This window comes from Sebastes umbrosus, chromosome 3, assembly GCF_015220745.1.
Source record: "Sebastes umbrosus isolate fSebUmb1 chromosome 3, fSebUmb1.pri, whole genome shotgun sequence".
NCBI classification, from domain to species: domain Eukaryota; kingdom Metazoa; phylum Chordata; class Actinopteri; order Perciformes; family Sebastidae; genus Sebastes; species Sebastes umbrosus.
The window spans coordinates 26,767,948-26,784,124 of record NC_051271.1 but is presented as its reverse complement, the minus strand read 5'-3'; the positions used below and the strand labels follow the sequence as shown (position 1 = coordinate 26,784,124).

General features: G+C 40.2%; 1 protein-coding gene and 1 long non-coding RNA gene across 3 annotated transcripts in view; one reads left to right on the top strand and one right to left on the bottom strand.

The window, feature by feature from the left end:
* The window catches only part of add3a (adducin 3 (gamma) a), a 132,819-nt gene that overhangs the window by 936 nt on the left and 115,706 nt on the right, over positions 1–16,177 (top strand). Inside the window, exon 1 of one of the 2 annotated variants that reach the window (XM_037765299.1) lies at positions 10,362–10,436. The exons of the other annotated variant lie outside the window; for it this stretch is intronic. The gene's annotated coding sequence lies outside the window, so the exon portion shown is untranslated. Of the gene's footprint in view, positions 1–10,361; positions 10,437–16,177 lie in introns of those variants that run through there. 2 annotated transcript variants of the gene reach the window in all.
* Positions 538–3,289, bottom strand: LOC119485603. The gene is made up of 3 exons (XR_005206311.1): positions 3,046–3,289; positions 2,109–2,202; positions 538–969 (listed from the first exon to the last, which is right to left on the bottom strand). It is a non-coding gene; the product is annotated as an uncharacterized LOC119485603 (long non-coding RNA).

Sequence of the window (16,177 nt, the reverse complement as noted above, 5' to 3'; positions counted from 1 at the left end):
TATTAGTTGTAATCCACAGAAGACATTCCACAAATAACATGATCTGCAAATATTTCACTATCCACAAACATGTATTTTTGTATTTGTGTTGTGTAAAGTCACATCCACAAAAATACAGGGCGATTTGCAAAATACACATAACTTACTCTGTAAATACGTATTTTAAGGTTTACATGTGAAGTGACATCTACACATTTGTGCATCTATTTCGCATTTGCAGATCGCTCCCTGTGGATTTGTGGGCCACGTGACATTTGAAACTTTCCTCCTGTTTGTTTACAGAATTTTGTCCGATTGGTACCGCAGCAGATCTGTAGATAATAGTTGTAATCCACAGAATACAATTCACAAATATTTCCGTGATCTGCAAATATTTCACTACCCACAAAGGTATTTTTGTATTTGTGTTGTGTAAAGTCACATCCACAAAAAATCCATACACGCGTTGCTTTGTAGTTGAATGAATATTATCCTTGCCTGCTGAAAGAAAGAAAGAAAGAAAGAAAGAAAGAAAGAAAGAAAGAAAGAAACACAAAAACAAGTTTGAGTCATAACATTTTGTCCAGCAGCTTGTGAATATATGCAACCTTGTCCACACTTAGTTCTCCAAACAGCTGCTTTATATTGTTACTTTGAGGACTTAGTCTTCCACAACAAATCATAAATGCGTGGGTTGTTGTTGTATTTAACATTTGAGAGGAAACAAACATTTCCAGGTTTTGGCAGTGTTCCTTGTATGGTGGGAGGTCAAAGGTCAGGGTCAGCTGCACCTCCTGCAGCTGAGGGATTCACTCATGGTGCTTCAACATTTCCAGACTATGGCCCAATTCCAATTCGGTTCCTATACACCCTCCCTCTCCGTGGCAGAGTGAACTTCGTTTGTAGTCACACTCACAGCTCAGTGAGACACCCTTCTTTAAGGTGGAGGGTATAAATACAGTGGCCACTTTGGGACGAACTTCCCTCTCTCTGGCAAGGAAAATAAATATAAGAATCAGAAATAATTTATTGATCCCGGGGGAAAATTGAGCTACATTTTGCTCCAAATCTAGAATAGAAATATATATAAGAAGAAAATATAGTAGGTTTGCGTACAACAGTGTGTGTGTAGTAGTGCTGTGTATTGGCAATAATCTGGCGATAAGATATGTATCATGATACAGGGGTTACTTTTCAATATATCGCGATACAGTAAGCAAGGCGATATATTGCGATTTTTAAAAAAAAATCTTATTTCAGGAAAATTTTCACAGTATAAAGAACACACCACCAAGTGTATAAAATCTGAGTAAAATAAAAAATTGTATGCAGTCTGAACAGTGGGATCTGCATTTATCACAGTCCCCGTAACATCCAACATCATAGCACTATTTTGAGAGGGCACATCTCTTTGAAAATTAAACAAAGCACTGACTGAGTTAATCTTTGCATGTAAACTATTAAAACTTGATACAGAGGTTTTAAGAATCGATGCAGTATCAAAAAACATCATGATATTCAATATTTTCTATATGTTCTTACACCTCTGGTGTGCAGACTGCTATATCCTGAAGAGAACGTTAACTGTTAAATGGCCACCGGCTGGGTTACCCTGTGTGTGCATTCAGCTCTTTCTATCTTCACGCTTCCTCTCAGTTTCCCGCCCTTTCACCATTTGTTTCGTCTTTTTCTTCCTGACCCTCTTTTCCTTTTGTCATGCCCCCAGGCCCCCCCCCCTCCATCCCTCTCTCACCCTTCATATCGCACATTACCTGCGAGCACCTCCTCAGCACCTCTCAGATATTTCTCAACCTGTCTCTCTGAGGATGTCCATTTCCACACCAAAACCTGACCGTCTGAACTTAAAAAGATTCCAGACATGATAATTGCCTCCAAAAGGCCTGTACTTTTTTTCATTTTGTTTCTTTTTTCTTCTCCTTCTTTTATTTTGATCCGCAGAGCCCTCTGAAAAGCTGTGAATGTTCAACATATGGACCTGAAATCTAAAACAGGATTCCCTTTTTTCTCTGATTTAATCAGTACCCCGTTCACTATCCTTCAGGGACTTTCTACAAGTGAGATATTTAACCCAGAGCCAATGACGGAATAGATAGAAAATGCAAACATACTCGATATTTATTTTTCCTCCTCCTCCGTCCTCTTTGATATGAACTCCATTTTCCAGTGTTTCATAATAGGTCCTCATGAATATTGCAGTTGGCTCTAGGGAGGCAAGACGGTGAGGTTTAGTTAAGTAAAGAAGAAGCCTGTTAACCTCTTCTGAAGCTTGAAATGAAAGCTGTTTTAAATGTTAAAACGTATTTTGCATCAATTCTACAAATCTAATAACATCGGTCTGTCATCTGATCCAAGCCTTTACCCAAATGATTGAGGATAATGTCGTCTTTGCACATATTACAGGTCCATCGGATTCCCCTATAGCTTGTGCAGATTAATCCAAATGTTTCGTAGCCATTTAATAATTCACTCATCTCCATTTCTCCATAATATTTTTTGTTCTGCAAAGCACCATCCCCTAGCACACTTGGCTTCCTTTAAAGCCAGTTTCTCAATCCATGCAGATACTTAAATACTTAAAGGACCCATATTATGACAATTTTCAAGTTCATACTTGTATTTTATGTTTATACTAGAACACGTTTACATGCTGTAATGTTAAAAAAAAAACGTTATTTTCCTTATACTGTCTGTCTGAATATGCCTGTATTTACCCTCTCTCTGAAACGGTCCGTTTTAGCTATTTCCAACGGAATTGCAATGGAATTGCGTTGCTAGGCAACAGCTTGGGTCCATGTTTACTATTGGCTTTGTCCAAAATCGCATACTATGCACTACATACTCAATATGTGTACTATCTTTCAACATACTTTTGTGTGTATAAATAGTAGTATGTATCTTTTCAGTCGCACTGAGCAGTAATTTACGTCGTCACTTCCTGAGAGCCTCCTTGCCGGTTTGAGACGTGTAACCATGGTAATCCGTGCCAACCTTATGTGACCAAAACGACGGTTTGTGAGAATCAAAGCAGTGAAATCTTGCACTTACACATTAATTGAAGTGTTATTGACGTTACAGAGCTGTCCGTCAATGTCTGTAATGAACGTTGTCGTCGCTACTGCATTGCATTGTGGGATATTTATGCCGCCGTAGTATCCAGTGTTGCATACTGTAATATTTCACCGGACATAGTATGCAATTCATTATGAAACATTGGTTTCGTACTAAGGTTTCGGACATACTAAATCTCACACATACTGTTTTAGCGTACTAAATAGCATGTTGGTATGGAATTTCGGAAATAAACTGGGACACATTTAGAATGTTTACGTTTAAAACTGTGAAATGGTCTATATGTTGTATATTTGTGACATCACAAAATTAGAGAAAGCTCGTTTAAAGGCAGAGTTTCTGAATACGGGCTGTCTGTATTTCTCCATGGATTAAGCGTTTCAATACTTTCACAGTATTTATTACACGGCGGTGTTGAATACTCGATTCTGATTGGTCTATCACGGCGTTCTGCGATCTGTAAGTTCTGTATAACAGACCAGGGCTATGGGCGCAGCTCTGATTTTGCACTCTGGTGGACCGTTTTTGTGTCAAAATATCGATTTCCCAAGTAAGAAGCCGTGTAATAAGCTGGATATTGTACAGTCAGCGGGTCATTGTTGTGAAAGAATCCCCTTCAGGGCGATGAGAGAGCAGCATCGCCCTGTCGGGGATTTTTTCACAACAATGACTATCTCGCAGTACATTATCCCTTACTAATATAGCACTTCAACCTGCTTAATAATAAAAAAGACATGGAAATCTCACTTCTTACAATATGGGACCTTTAGATGTCATGCAGTTTAGTTCTGCCCACATCGGTTCCCAAAATCTCCGGACACTGACCACCAGCTCGCTGAAGAATGTGTTTGTTATTGACACTTTACTATGTTCTTATTTGTTATTTGTGTCGTTACTTGGACATTTGTGTGTATTTAGAACAGCGATGTGCACATCAGAGCCATGCAGCTGTCTCAAAATAATGAACCGGCCAGTGAGAATTTAGTATGTCCATATTGTATTTATAATAGGCCTAACAGTGTTGAGCATTACAGTGGTCGCAGAATAACATTTAGATAGTGCTGAGTGGAGGGGACTCTCTTGTCTCAACACATCTGCAGCAGTCTCAGCTGCTCTCTCTTGTTTATTTTCTCTGCCCTAATGAATGTTTTTTTTATAATAACTCGAGGCACCGCAGCTAATCGTAAGATCCATGCCGAGACACAGGAAGTACAGTGTCCCATGTGGACAGACGGCCTCATAGATTAGTAACAGAGTGGCAGTGACCGGTTGAGTGGGTGCAGTCTGCAGGCACTACTAATGAGGCGTGTCCATAGTAAGACTTGATTGCTTGGGAATGTTTTGGGGGAAACAGGAACTGAAGAGCGAGGAGGGATGAATGTAGTTTTTTTGTGCTGCTTGACTGACAGGTGTGTAGAAGAAGATGTGGTGCGCACATGTTGCAGCTCCTTCAGTTATTTTCTGGTTTTGATACCTCCTGCAAACTTCAATAAAAGTTTTTGTTCTTTTTTTTTTACTGCGTAGTACCCCACAAAAAAAACGAAGCGTGTGTGTGTGTTGGTGAGCCTGAAGCCATTTAAAATGCGCACGGCCCAGTGAATTTGAACCTGTCCAGAGGACAGAGATGACTTCATCATTACCTCACCCTGCTCTGCTAGAGGACTTATCAAAAACATGTGGCTCCACTCTCCCTCTACACTGCAAATTGATTGAGTCTTGGACTCCAATGTTTTTCCTTTGTTAGAGGACGTGTGTGTTTGCGCGCGAGCAGGCTTCATTTTATTATCTTGGATTTTCTTGTCTCTCTCCGGGTTTTGACTTCATCTGTCATTCATTTGGCTTGTTTCAGCGTGCAGCTCTGGGTTTGGTCAGACACGAGGCCCGCTGGGTTGGACAGGTTTGTACACCATGTCTGAGCATTTCAGCTTGTGTGGATGTGTCTGTTACGCCCAATGAAACCAGATGAAAAACATAACAGGGATAACGTTTTAGTCAACATATTATTACACAACCCTACAGTGCTTTAAAGGAATAGTTCCTCATTTTTGGGAAATATGCTCGTTTGCTTTCCTACCAAAAGTTAGATGAGAAGATTATATCCATCTTCTCATCTAACTCTTGGCAAAAAAAATGAGTAGGCATATTTCCCAAAATGTCCAACTATTCCTTTAAAGTAGACTTTAAATTTAAGCCTCTGGCTCAGCCCCTGCTCGAAAATGACAAACCCAAAATGAATAGAGTGTATCTCTGCAACTATAAGGTGTATTTGAATAATCTTGGTATCATTATATTGGTTACACTTGTGAGATTTCCTCTGGGGTGTAAGCATCAGTATATGTGAAGATAGAACACAGCATAAAGGATAGATTTAATTTCCAACTAATAAAAGTGTACACTTTTAGAGTAAATATTCCTTTGGAATGATGCAGTTGCAGCCCAAAACCTCTAGCAAACCTTATCACAACATCTGAACATTACCTGTGCAGAGACTGATGCTAATAAAGTGAAGCAGAACGCAGTTGGAGTAGTTTTAGCAGAGGCGTGTTAAGGTGGGATCTTCAAATTTGCCATTTAGGTACCATCTGTGCCAGTTTCATTTTTTCTCAGGTAACTGTAAAACTCATTTAATTTAATTTAATTTAATTTAATTTAATTTAATTTACATATCACTCTAGGTATTAATTCAATCTAAATATTCCTATACATGTTCCCATTCAAAGAAAACTATAACCCATTGGTCTATTTGTCCAGCTCAAGCCTTGAAGGCCAATGCCCTTAGACTGAGAGCAGTACCACAATTCATCCACCAGATGGAGACATAGACAATGTTTTCACATGGAAGGCTGAGGATAGGCTGTTGGATGCTGGAGGAAGGCAGACCGCAAATGCTCCTCCATGCCATGTAAATGAATACAGACGGCTGGAATAGACTCAGAAACATTTGAGTAGCCATTAGCAGCGTTGATATGCCCTCAAAGTTTTGATCATAAAACAGCAAAGGTTAGACACAATTTTTGTTATGGTTGTATTTGTATTTATTTTATTTTATTTATTTAACCTTTATTTAACAAGAAAATCTCTTAAGACAGAATCGCTTCTACAAGGGGGACCTGGGTCAAGATAGGACACCAGTTACAGTTTAAAGAGAAATAAAACACAACAGACAGGAAATACAATTCCAAGCAAAAATACTATTCCATAATCACTGAGAATTAGTCGATTAGATTTTACATTTTTAAGAAAGGGCAATAGTCGCATAAACTAGTCAATTCTTTTTATAATGTCCTAAAGAGACTAAAACCAGCTCTAATACAGCTGGCATAGAAAATATGTCATCCTGCTGCGCCGCGAAGCATCGAATACCTTCTAATATTTCTCACCGAAGCTTCAAAGCCCAAAATCGTATTCGGGACAGCCCTAGTGGTTGCTAGTGACTTATGTAAATTGTTGGCGTAGATAACAAACACAGATTTGTATGTATTTAATATTGATTTCACTCCAAAATTTCACAATTTTAAAAGCTGACATGTCCTAACCTTTAGTCATAGGAGTAAAAAATATAGATATTGGAAAAAATTTAAATACGTGCTATATATGGACACACATGGTTGCTGTTTACCTGTTACATGCTTGTTTGTTTAGTTGGAAATCTATCAGTTCTGGTTGGGGTACGGATGCTTACACAATGTGGGCGATCTTGATAAAGCTGCATTGAGCTGCACTGCTGATCTGCAACTTTTATTTTGAATGCTCTGAAGGAGTAAAAGCTGAATAGTCTCTTGTTTCATTCTATTGTGCATCCATCCACAGTCAGGGTGCTGTTTGATGTGATACGTGTGTGGGCTCAGTGTTTAGATTCCAAAGTTGTTTGGTTGCCGGAGGCCCCAGCGGGGTGGGGTTAGAATAACCTTATTATACACTTGAGGGTGGATGAATTACTGAAAGCATCCGGCACCGACGTGGAGTACAGCTGACTTCTGCCCAGCTTGGGGGAAGTGTGTACGTCCATATGTGCACCCATATGCCATCCCTTTGGATGTGCATGTGTTTGCGCGTGTGTTGATATGTACATAATGTGTTTATTTTGCATCGGGTTCATAATATGTTTGTGTTTACACAGGCCTTTCTCTGTTTGTGTGTGAGGGGGAAGTCCCTGGCAGCGCGTTAGCTCCGGTCAGCAGTGGGTCTTCCCAGCGCAGCGAGAAGGCGTTTGCATAGATATTAGAGTGGAGTATCCATGGCAACGGGGTCAGCCTCCGACCATGGGAGAAGGAGAGGTGCCAAGTTTTGGGCCAAATGAGCTTTTGTAGCAGACAGCGGCTCTTTTGATCCCCGCGGTCGTCACCTTATTAAAGTGTCTCTATGGGGGTCAAACATTTGAGATCACGAAAATTCGAAGCTGACATGGGAATGCTGACTCCACTACTAGACAACTGGGCTTTTAATCATCTGGAGAGTTCATGAATGATGAGACCTAATATGTTGAATCTAATTTGATATAACACTGTCTTTATTCAGTCATTGAGTTTATGAACTTGTGCAGCTGGAAATGTGGGAATACCAACAATCTGGTCTTTTAAAATCAGATGGTTATGATTTATAATCAACCAGAATAATCCATTCATTCTGTCCTCGTGATATTAGATCCACGAAGTCTTCAACCCTCATTCAATCTTCGATCTTAATCGTCTATTTTACTGTTGATGACTAATGAAATGCTGCCACTGTGAGCAGAGAATGGCGCTAACTGTTTGGCCTGGGCTGCTGATGAGAGCGAGTGTGTGCAGCCACCGTTTACGGAGAAAAAGGGGTGAGTGCCTCCCCCATCACTGTGCCCCCGAGGGTCTGCATTAATATGGAGATTAGATTAGAAATCTTCCAGGTCACTTAATCTGCTCAATTAACTGACTGTCATGTCGCATATTTACTAGCAAAGCAAGCATACTAGACTGTACAGTGAAGTAGAGCCAATAGGGTTTGTATTCATTAGCCGCTGTGAATCCATTCCTCCCAGTCAGGTTCATTTATAGCTGAGACTCACTGTGTGTGTGTGTGTGTGTGTGTTTTTGGCCACGTGAAAAGCTTCTGTGGATGCCTTCATTACATGTGTTGATCCCCTTGCTGTGCGGGGATCTGGAAAGGATGTCACTATTTCTGAGTGTGATGAAAGCTCAAATTGCGTGTGTGTGTGTTTGTGTATGTTTATCTAAATCCATGCTACTGCCTGGTCTTTTCTTTTCTTTTCTTCTCTCTATAAAGCTATGTTTCTCTGCTGTTTTTATTACCCCGCTATAAAACCCCTACTGAGCAACATAACTCTTCTATATGTACACCCACATAAAAAAACTCACACAGTTTCAGCCCTGAATCCTGCAGTGACATTCAGCTCAGACGCTGGTGTGCTTTGTTCATCCGGAGTGACTTTTCACTGAGTGCACCCTTTTATTTTGTCTTCATTGTAAAGAAAGATATATCACACACTGTAACTGACCTTCTGTGTAATGAATCAGGCTGGTTTGGAATTGTATTTCTACTCTACGCTCAGTGGATTTTGAATTCTTTCCATGGACGCACACAGCATGTCATGTTGATGTCAGTACTGTGCTGGTGAAAATCATTCTGGGTGATAAAATAAAATGCGGTAGCACTTGTCGCACCGGTTATCTTCTCGTTTGATTAACCACCAGCTGGTTAATTTGGGAATTTCTGAACACGATATCGTTTTATGTCACGTTTAACCACTGTATTTGAATGCGGATGCTTGTATTGGTTGTCGTCATTTGAATTAGGTGTTTTAATGTGTGATTAATGTGTGGCAGGGAAGTGGCTGAATGATATGACCCACATTCTACATCAGATTTAACCTCAAGACAAGAAATGTCACAATAATTATTATTTTATGCATCAGTGTGTGTATTTCCTTTCTAATGTTACCTCAGGTTGACATGTTTATGACCAATTAAAGACATGTAGCCGACGCCATTGGCTGATTAGTTGGTTGGACTTCTTGGTAAATATCACTTGTTGTTGTAGCTGTTGATTTAACTGCTATGAATTGCAGTTTTGAGTACATTTAGGTCCGTAAAAGATTCACAATGTTGGTAATTTATTGTCCAGTTCTATGACTTAGCTTTGTGGATGAACTGGAAAAGCTAAATGGTCAAACATCAAGTTCATTCATGTTGGGGCGGCAACTAACGATTATTTTCATTATTGATTAATCTGCCGATTATTTTCTCGAGTAATTGTCTGGTCTATAACATGTAGCATATTATATAGCATATAACATATAACATCAGAAAACAGTGGAAAATGCCCATCAAAAACCTACAGCACTGGTTCCCAACCTTTGACCCCTAGTGGGGGTCCTGAACCCCTCTAGGGGTCGCCAAAGCTTCCCGGGGGGGTCGTCACATCTTCTTGATTTTAAGGGATGTAAGACATCCTTTGTTTTTATTATTATACAGTTGGCCTTTATCTCATTTATTTCTGTGAAGAGAGCTAATTGTTATTATACATTTTTTTTTTTTTTTTCCTTTCTGTTAAACAGCTTCGTCCTGCATTAGGAAAGTACGCAGTTAAAACAACCAAAGAGCATCAGGGAGAAGAAAGCACTGAATTCCTCAAAAAAGAAGCCTATTAAGTATGTATGATTGTTAAAAAACAAACAAACAAAAAAACACAATACAGAGAACTGTGTTAAAAGTTCCTAAAAATAATAGGAAAACTCATCTCTGATGCAATATTCACAGGAAATAATCAGTTGTTCTGTACTGTTATTGTTATACATGGAATATAATATGAAATATCCATAACATGTTTAACTTAGTCAGGGGTTTACTCAATGATAGAAAAGGTGTCCCTTAAGGAAAAAGGTTGGATACATCTGTTTTAGATCAAAATGTGTTTTGTTTGACCAACAGTCCAAAACCCATAAATATTCAATTGACTATAATGTAAGATTATTGCTTTAAAATGACATAAACAATTAATTATCAAAGTAGTTACTACTAATTGTTGCAGGTCTACTATCATGTAAGTTTATTCTTATTCAACTTTAGGAATACAGCGATACAGTGGAAATTACAATGGAATCCAGTAAATGAAGTTTGTTTGTGTATGTGCATATATATGAACTCTTGTTGGCCTCATGTGTTCAGGAAACATGCTTTATTGCCTCTCTGACCTAACATCTACATTTACCACATCATCTGCCACTGTTTTAGCGAACACACCCATGCCTCAGTTCCTGTTTATGGACACACACATACACACACTCCATGGTATTGTCGCATCACACACACAGTGACAAATCACTGTTGGCAGCACTGAGTTTAGCTGGCTGCTGAGTCCTGGTGTTGGTGTGGGTATGTACTGTGCTGTCTTCTGTTGTCTCGCCTCTAACTGGGTCAGCTTGTGTACTTTAATGATGATTCTCATCCTCGCTGAACTAAAACGCTGCATCAGCACAGTTATTTGTTGTCCTTAGTCATGGTTGTAATTGATTTAGTGCACTTTATTTGGATGTGTGGTGCGGTAGGGTGTGACAAGACGTGACATGAAGCCAAATGTCATCTTACAAAGCGGTGTTGATGTTTACAAGGCAGACAATTGGAGAGGTTACCGCTGGCGTTTCTGCATCTGTGCCTCCCAGAAATCCCTTGTCAGTTAGAGTTGTGTGTTACATGTGTGTTTTTAGCACATTGACCGAGCAGGCCATGGTGATAGGTTGTATTTAAAGGTTCAGTACATCACTGGTATAGTGGTGTTGTTGGTGGAGCGTGAGCTATGTGTGTGGTGACACTAGATCCGCAGGACCACTGTGGTGCTAATCCACAGTTCGTTTATTTCTTCTCCTGCCGGGTCACAAATAGACGTGTTGCCCATATATGTGTTTATGGAGTTGCGCACATAACAAAAAATACCAGTCGGGACACAATGCAGCCAAGTATATATGATTACTATTTTACATCTGTTTTGTTGAAATGTAAAGTGACACGAGTGCTATACTGTGTATGGTTACATGTGACATTTCAATGGGACGTTAGATATCTGGAATAACCTCCTCTTATTTATTTATTTATTTATTTATATATATATATATATATATATATGTCATCCTAAAGAGCAACTTAACACCAGCTGAAAATCTTGTTTTTGCTGACCTACCGCAAACATTGCTGCAGTTATGTAGAAGTGTACTCAGGCACACACAATTGGTGTTGTGTATGGCCAGAGAATAGACTGTATATAAAGTTGGACGACATGACAGCTCCCCAAAAGCGAAGCCAAAACATCTCAATCGCACCCTGGTGGCTGGCTGCAGTATAGGTCATAAACCCCACCTCCTCCATGTTAGTGGATGGGATATGAGCCAAACTAAAAAGTCAAATACATTTTTCCCAAAGATGGTTTCTGTCATTTTAGGTAGTTCTCATCACACTGATGTTTGTTAAACTGTTCATTTTTCGGATAAGTTTAGTTTAATTTGATGCTATAAAGAAAGGGATGAGACGTCATGATTGGCAGCTGTGGGTCTCTCTCGCTGACGAGCTATGGCCGTGCTCGATTTGCGATTGGTTCGGGCGGGTGACCTCGATACCGCGGCTCTACCGCCTGATTACTACTGCGCAGACTCTGGCTCCAAATGATGTCAAAATCTCAAGATGGCAGCTCCTGTATCCGGGATATTTTGGCTTCACTTCTGCACAGTGGGGAGGGAGTGGAGACGCGTCGTCCATCTTTATATACACTCTATGGGCTAGAGGTGCAAAAAAACTTGAAACTTTCAATGACAGAGAGTGAAACTGTGCTTTTCATTTGTACATTGTGGCTGGATTGCATCCAAACTGTGCGTACAGGTCTGATTATTGCAGTCGCACTCATTGGTTGATACGCTGTCGCAGCATGAGCATGTCCGGGCCAGCTAATGGATCCTGGCGTGACTTGATGTGATGAGTACAGGTCATCATCAACTCGTAACTCTGACAAATAGCTGCAGGTTTCCTGACCGTGTGTGAGGCTCACGCACCTGAAGATACCATTAAAGCCATTCACAAAATGAAAGACCATTAAGGTGCTAAATAACAGACAGCGGATTCCCTCCAGGCCTGGGCTAAGCTCAATCATTATCATCTTTTCCCATGAGCACATAGTACTACATCATAAGAATCTGCTGTACTTTATAATGAATCCGATCCTTATTATGAATGAGGTATAAACTCTATACTGTATTCAACCTCGGATCCATTTACTGTGTCTACTGTGCTCTGTTCTTTGAGGTGATATCTAAAGCTGTGAGCTCACCTCAGTCTTGTATTCAGGTCAATGTTTCTGCAAGACAAACCCCTCTGCTGTACACACAGGAACAGTCTGTCTTCACACCGTGCTGTCGTTGACGTTGCTGTGCTTCTCCTCTGCTGGAGGGCCGACGCATGTCATTATTGCCGCATGTTGCATTCTGCTCAGTAGCCCCCTTGGGCATCACAAACGAACTGCGAGCCAGTGTATGTATGTTTGTTTGTGTGATAAGTACACAAACAAACATACACCGTTGTTTCTCTTCTCACAGTTAGATAATCTGTTGGTGCTTTTGTTTGTTTGCATTTGTTTGCCGTCACTCATCCTCGCCAGCAGCAAAGTCTTTCTATTATTTTCTCAGTGTTTAAACTGCTTGAGGCGGAGCAGAAATGAACAAGCTGATCATCTGATAGCAGATTGCACCCTGTCACAGTCACACCCAGTGTTCTCTGCCGGTTACAGTTACTCAAGGAGCGATGTTGCATTACATCCTGTGCATTCGGATTGCAAACGCGACCCCTCCTTTAAAGTACAGATCCACCCTAACATAATAATAATTCATTCCTGGGAGAAAGAACAGTACATGTCAGACCTTTTTAAAATGGACTGAAAACAAAAAAAAATCAACAAATTTTAGGTATTTGAATTGAAACATCAACTGTAAGTGTCAGGTAAACGAGTACTTATAAGAAATTCATAGCACAATTTTCATCGTACTGAAATAAAAAATAAATTCTCAAACCACCATTAATATTCTGTGAGTTACTGAATGATTGATAATCACAACACTTCTCGAGGAACATCTTCTATTTATCAAAACATACTAAAAAGACAGACATGGATAATCTAACAATAAAGGGAATCTCCGTCTGTCTGTGTGTTATTCACATATTTCAAAAACCGCTCACCTGATCAACTTCACGCTTGGCGGGTGTATTGCTGGGGACCCAAGGGAGTGTCGAATGTGGTGCAATTTGCAAAATTTGCAAAAAAAACAGATGGTGGCACTATGACAATGAACTTTACATTTTTGCCTGTAACTTTTGAACCGTCTCAGAAACAAAATTATTTTTCCCTGGATTTTGTGGGTCCAGAAGAATTATCCATATAAGCCATGTCATCTAGACTGATTTTACCCCATTCAGAATTTTGTACAGAACATGTCTTGACCAAGCTGGAAAAAGACAGTTTTGCTATAGCTGGCCCATTTCCTGTACGGTACAAATATGTAATGGGACAGAGTCAAAAATAGTTCAAGTCTTTATTTTGAAAGGAAGTCCCACCTAGTGGACTCCTGCCAGCGGCTGCTTCTATATTTCATCAAATATAATAATTATTTTGGATCTGTTTTTCCTTTTAAGCATTTAATAACAGATTCTCATGACAAATACACTTTCCGCCTTATCAGTTCCCCCTCCTGACAGATCGCTGCCCACGCTCACACAAACTCACAGACTTTCCACTGAGGATGTATCTGGTCGGAGTCGGGGAGAGATACCCCGTCAGATGTGCGTGGTGTCGTGTCACATGTCTCGGACTCTTGTCGCAGGATGGGAAGTTTGGGAAGGCTGTATTTCCTTTACCTCAGCAGAGGAAATCACTGGATAGGACCCATCTTTTGTTCTGTCCTTCCAGGACGGTCACTGATACGCTTCGGGTGGGAAGTTAGACAAACACTACATGTAGCACAAGGCCATGTGATATCCCCACATACCATGTTCTCTGTGCCCTTTATGGGCCAACAAGAGTTGTTGTTTATAACTCGGACGAGTGATGTCATCCGACTTGTGGTCAAAGGGACCGTGGTGGTTTGTCCTAAAGATGATGTCATCAGTTTGAGCCTGAATCTGGTGTTCTGGAAAAATGTGTTTCATGGCCTCTGGGATATGACATTAAGGGGAAAAGATGACAAATAGGCTTGTGGTTTTTGTGTGTGTGTGTGTGTTACAGGTTTTTCATGTCCAAAATATTCTCAGAATGCACTAAAGAGAAGGATCTTTCAAATGAATTTGGGTTAGTTATTGTGATGACACCGAATTTGGGAACATTGTTATCTGTTTTTAACATGCATAGTTAGTGCTCCTGTAATGCAAAGTCTGAGATGTATTGGCATTCTTTTCATTGGCAGACCTAGAAATGTTGCCTGCACAGCAGTGGAAGCTGGTCTAGACTAATAAATGCGCATTAGTAGGAATTGAACGATTTCACAACAAGCCACAAAGGGAAAACACAACTACATCTGAACTTCACAGGCCTATGTTGTGTGTGCGCATTTATCCTAATCTTACAGGGTGTTTGGTTATCATTAAAGGAATAGTTGGACATTTTGGGAAGTACGCTTATCTGCTTTCTTTCTTCGAGTAACTTTATGCAAGAAAGCAAATGATTTCCCAAAATGTCCAACTATTACTTTGAGAGAACATGAAATGAGTTGAGCCATATTTGATCCTTTCGTTGACAAGGTTAATTCTAGGCTAGAGGTTCGGTTTAGTGCTAAAGTTACAATTGTGGTGGTGATTGTTAGGTTCAAACGTGGTTTATGTTTGGGTGCAGTTTTAGAGATGATGTCAAGGTTAGGGAAATGTAAGTGTGTGTTTACAGATATACCTGGCTATTACAGCCACAGAGGGCGACTGACCATAGCTTGAATGTAGTCTTGTTATTAGCTTGTGTGGTTTTCAGTTATATTGATCTTCATTCATATGATAATTTTACTTTTCATGTTTCCTGGGACTGGCAGCAGGTTTCCTCTGAGAGGCCAGTTCAGGTTCACAGGCACCAAATGCTGCTTAAACCTGCCAGTTTGTGGGTTGGATACCAACCTTAAAGAAACATTAGGTTGACTCAAACTAACTTTGGACTTATCCGGTTGCTTGGATTGCCCAAAAGCCGGTTACAGTGTGACCTTACTTTTTAAAGCAGTTTCTTAGATGCTTGGCTAGCTTGCTGCAAAAACAAACCATCAGTTATGTGACTGAATGATGAAAACAAGCTTTCTTTCCTTTTCTTAAAATCCAGCTGAAGTGCCTTTGAGCAAAGCACTGAATCTGTATCGGCTCCAGAGGTGGCGCTGTACGACTAAACACGACCCCTGACCTCCCTGACGAGGAGTGTTTGACTGCTTGCTTTAATAGTGTATCACATTTTCCAGTTGTTATTATTAATAAAACAAATGAAAACAAAAGTGAGTGTTTAATGGGGCTGTTTCCAGACCAGTCATGTCATGTACTCTGCCTGAACTCATCCTTCAGCGTGGCTCTCTTCCTGTTAACACAGCTGTCTGGGTGATCTGTTCAGAAAGGCTTTATAGAGAGTGGCGGGATGCCAGCACTGAGCACAGATCGACCTGAGGGGGAGCGCAGGAAGATTGTGTCATCACAACAACAACAATAGACAACATGGGTATTGTGAATGTAAACAAATGGGCTAGATGTAATCACTGTGCATTTACAGTTTCATCTTAAGTATTTAACTAATGCTGTTGTCCGGACCAGAAGGTTAAGTCCAACATAACTTCGGTTGTAGCAGGGATCTCACTTGTGACCCTTTGGCTAAAGTATCGTCTTTTTACCAACAATTCTGCCAAACCCCAGTGTTTCTCTGCAGCCTGTATGGTGTTGTTTTCCTCCAAACAAGTTGTTTCTCTGGTTATCATCCAAATCGATTATCATGTATTTGGTCTGGGCTGGCCTGGGGTCTGTGTTTGTGAGTGTGTATCTTATATCCCTTTCCCACCAAAATTAGCCCGTATACGCAGACGATATCCAAAGCATTAATATAGCACCGAACAACTATTTGCTATGTAAAG